This window comes from Crocodylus siamensis, chromosome 4, assembly GCF_052110815.1.
Source record: "Crocodylus siamensis isolate JL-2025a chromosome 4, ASM5211081v1, whole genome shotgun sequence".
NCBI lineage: Eukaryota > Metazoa > Chordata > Crocodylia > Crocodylidae > Crocodylus > Crocodylus siamensis.
Window position 1 is genome coordinate 229,861,983 of NC_143398.1, and position 4,891 is coordinate 229,866,873.

A 4,891-nucleotide genomic window follows, 5' to 3' on the forward strand; every position below is an offset into this window, starting at 1 on the left:
CCAAAGACTTTCAATAGGCCTATCTCCTGTTTCATACTGGAGCTCTGAGTAATCATATGGCTCTTTTACACAAAGTGCAACTCCTCCTCCTCTTCTCCCTTGCCTGACCTTCCTGAACGGTTTATACCCATCCATGACAGTGCTCCAGTCATGCGAGCTCACACCAAGTCTGTTATTCCAATCATGTCCCATGACTGTGCAAGGACTTCCAATTCTTCCTACTTGTTTCCCAGGCTCCATGCATTCCTGTGCAGGCACCTGAGGTCAGTTGCTCTGATGTCTCAGGAAGTATTGCTCCCCTTTTGCCCCCTCCTGCTTGCTTTTCCCCCAGGTTTCCTGCTTCCCCACTTACCTCAGGGCTTTGGTTTCCATCCCTCAGCCAACCTAGTTTAAAACCCTCCTCGCAAGGTTACCAAGCCTGCCTACGAAGATGCTATTCCCTCTTTGTCAGGTGGATCCCATCTCTCCCCAGCAATCCTTCTTCTTGGAACAACATCCCATAGTCGAAGAAGCCAAATCACTGCTGGCAACACCACCTGTGCAGCCAGGTATTGAACTGCAAGATGCACCTGCTCCTGCCCAGGCCCTTAATCTGCCTCCTCTCTCTTACTGCTCTTCTTCCAAGTGCACCTTCCCTAGAAAACTCACCTGGAAGCTCGTTGGCCCCAAAAGGTTCCTTTTTTCCTGCTTCCTCACACCAAACTGAAAAGCTTTCTCCTCAAAAAGATGGGGGGTGGGGGGGAGGAAGCAGACAAACTGACCTGTGAACTGTCTTGCAAACTGCCTGCAAACTGTTTACCCTGTTTGCAGCCCCTGTTCACTGGCTCCTTGGTTGCTGGCCCTCTGGTTACTTAGGGAATCTCCTATTTAGCAACTCCACTCCTAAATAGCAAGGGAACAAGTAACAATAGCGTTGGTCACACAGTATTGTAACTGAGAGGTGGGGGAGATGCGGACAGAAGCCCTGGGCCTGGCCTTTGGCAAGGTGGCATGTAAAAATAGCCACCATCACAGCAGCACCTTTTTTCACCAATGATCAGCAGCACGGCAGCCCAGTGCTGCCAGAGAGGGATGCAGAGCTGCTGTGCGATGTTTCTGGGAATCACACACCAGGAAACTCTGAGACGAAAGTGTTAAATGCAGGCTTCCACAGTTTTTACAGTTATATAAATATAGAGGGCACTTAAAATATTACATGGGATGGAGAAACTCAACTCTGCATTAAGGAAAGCTGGAAAGAAAAAAAAGAGTTGGAAAGAATAGTGGAGTGCGATACATGTGCACTTGGAACACATCTGTAGAGAGATTATCAGCAATAGAGAAGCCATTTGAGACAACAGGATTTGAAGACTGTAACCATCTATGTACACTTAATCGCCCCACGACCTACAAGATGTTGTTGATAGCAAAATATTTATCATCTCACCAATATCTGAAATTAATAAAATGTGACACCAAAGGAATGAAACACTTTTTTGCTATAATCTAGGGAAACATTAATATCTAATACAGCAGTATACAAGAAAAGAGAAACAAAACAGAATAGCTACTGTTTAAGTGACAGCTTGATACCTACATCCAAGAAAACTTTAATGAGGCAATTAAGCCAGAACAGTAAGATTTGGAAAACAGATAAAAGTTAACTAACTTAAACATCATGACTCTTACCTATTAAATAAACAGAATGAAAAGGGGTAAAGGATCGTTTATAGTCTTTTACATTAAGGGGCATGTCTATTTATATCTATAAAACATAGAGTTATGACTTCTGTGCTGACCAATCTGTATGTATGGTGCTTCTCCTCTTAAATCAGTAATATTTTGGTCCAAATCAGTACTGAACAGAGACTGGAATTTGACCTTTGGCATTTGTGAAGCATTTTGTTGTCCTTGGTTAAGTATCTATTTTAGAGCTTCTTTACAGGTGAGCACAAATAGCCCATGGGGGACCCTCCCCCCCGGGCTGCAGGATCACCCGCAGAGAAACCCGCCCCCCAGTCGGTGGGACTGGTCGCATGGGGGACATGTGCCCCCCCGAGTAAGGCAGCATCAGTCGCCCATGAGTGTAACCTAAGTTTTCCAGTGGCTACTGATTTTGAGCACACAGTTGAAGACACTCCTGTTACTCCTGTAAATGACCTTCTTCAGAAGCAAAGGCAGATGCACAAAGCAGATTATCAGAAGGCCTATCTCTAGCCCAGCACTCACTATTCCTTGGCCCCATCTATATGAGATGCTGACTGCACAGTAGCTAGTTACTACTGCACAGTAGCATTGCATAGCACAAAGCATGATGCAGCGCTGCTGTGCAATAGTAACAAGCTACTGTGCAGTTAGCATCACCTAAAAGCCATTTGGGGTTGCACAGTAAGTAACTCACAGTTACGCACAGTCATATACTACTTGTGTTTGCAAGTACTAAATGGCTGCACAGTAACAACTGCTCAGTCAGTGTCTTGTGTAGATGTGGCCCTTATTTCCTTTATTTCCAGGATTATCATTATCGCCTCTTCAGGGGAGAGAAGGTAAGGGAATCCAGGCCTATCCTTGCCTCCGAGTCTAGCCGAACACCGTTCTTCCCTATCTCTCACCATTCCCTGAAGCTTAGTGGTCCCTTTTTACACAGCTCCTTACCATTCTACTGTCTGGGCTGCAGCCCCTTACAACTGCCTCTAACTGGCTGACCAGTCATCTGGGGGTGTGTACAGGCATTACGTTTACATCTATGCAGGCAGGGAGGTTAAACTGGGCAAAAACTGGCAGACCTCTGAAGACATGAACTAACTTAGATTGGGAACTCAATCTACATGTTTGGAGTGCAGCCCTGGGAAACCCAGATGCTAACTCCACCCGAGTCCCAAACCTGACAGGGCTATTTTTAGATTCCACCCCAATACCTGAAGGACCCAGTGTCCCCACAACACTACGATTTCCCCCTGCAGACCTGCCAGCCCCACTATCCTGCCAAGCTGTGCCGTATGGACCTGCTAGCCCATCCCACCCACCCCAAGTGACATACTCCAGGTCCCCTGCACAGCTCCCAGTACCAGCTCCCACTACATGCCACTCCCCATCTATGTTCACGTGGCTTAAAGTAAGTTGTGTGAACATAGACTGGGTGCAGCAAATACCTGAACACACCCTGAGAGTTAAGCAGAACCTTCATTAATGCTCTCCAGGCTGCTGCAATGAGGAGTGCATGCACTCCACCACCTAGACTTATAAAACGGACACGTTCAGTTTAAACATATTGGAACCAAAAATATCTTGGTTTTTCTCTTCTGGTTGCTGGACTGCATTCAAATAGATAAATGGAAATGTATTTTCTTTTGACAGTGGGAGTTAGTATTCTGTTTGGCAGAAGCTGTAAAGAATTTCAACCATATTTTAAGTGACCATTTAAAGTATCACAGAAAGCATAAAGCACAGTTGTAGGTGCCCCCAAATTACCTATGAAGTGAGGAATTTTCTGCTGGCAACTTGTGTGGTTGGTTTTTAATCTGTCTAATCAACTTAAGAGCAGTCAGGTATTTATGTCCTGTAAACCGAGTAGTTAGTTCAGAACTTCCTGCACCTTTTGTAAGTGATAATGTAAATGCTGCAGATAGAGGCAACATGGATTTAGTTGCCTCAAGCAATTGGAAAAGTGAAGTGTCCACTACATGGGTTGTTAAGAAAAAAAATGAATACCTCAGTTATCATTCCCTTAATTTGTAATGATGCATTTTACCACTTGGAGACTTGGAAGCTTTTCAAGGCAGACTTGCAAGCTTTGATATGAAAACTGCTCCCGATTTGCAACTTTTTTGCCAAAAGGCAAAAGAGCAGCAAATGGAACGAATTTAGACTGTCTTTGGAGATTAGCCAAGTCTTCATGAATGGCACCACTCGCAAAGACTGGCAAGCAAAGCATCAATAAACCAGTTAACACTGAAATCTTTATCTGTCACATTCATTACATATTCAAAGCTCTTTCTAAACTTAGATTAGGAACCAGTAATAATGCATTTGATGCCCTGAATCTGAGGCCTGGCAACAGAAGAGAAAAGTCATACAAATAAAATGATTCTTTCCTTGTTGTACATATTTTTACTTTAATATGATAAAGACGACTTGGTTTTAGCATTTTTACTTCTTTTTTGAAGACTTTCTTTTAAGCTTTATGGTTTGGAGTCTCAAGTGAGCCTCTCACCTCATGCTCAGGAAAAGGCAAAATTCTTCCCAATTGAGGTATCCTGCACTTCTGTCGAAAACCCACAAGACTGAGCTTTGGGCTTCTGTTTGTTTCTGTTTCCTTGTTTTATTTTGTTTTTTTTACATCAGCTCCCAAACTGGAAGTGGGCTTGGACAAAAACTTCTAGCCAATCAGAATAACTAGCTCAGGCAGCAGTAATAGTCTACATTTGTGCTCTGTAGCTGGAATGAAAATAATGTTATGAGAACCTTAGCTCCCATTAAAAATGTTTCTAGCTCTTAGTTTCAGAGAAAAACTGGGAAGTGAACCACGAGTTTATTCTAACGGCTCAGAACTAGAAGGAAAACAGTGACTCCTAAGTGGTGGGAAAGGAGGGAGAGAGGTGTTTTCTGTGTGCGTGTGTTTTGAAATAACTTCAGGAGTATTGAGTCATGGTTTCTGAATGCTTGGGATAGGCAATGCTGCTATCTTTCTGACAACTGAAAAGAATTCTCCTTTAGCTCAAGTGATAGACATTACATTGTACTCTAAATGTCACTGATTTAAGCCTGCTGATCCCAAAAACTGAATTCCAAATACAGCCTGAACATCTGATTAAGCATCAGTAACCTCAGCTCTGGGTCTCACTCCCTAGACCAGTCAGGATACTAGGGATAGGGACAGAAATTAAACTGGTATATGGGATTGGAAACCAGT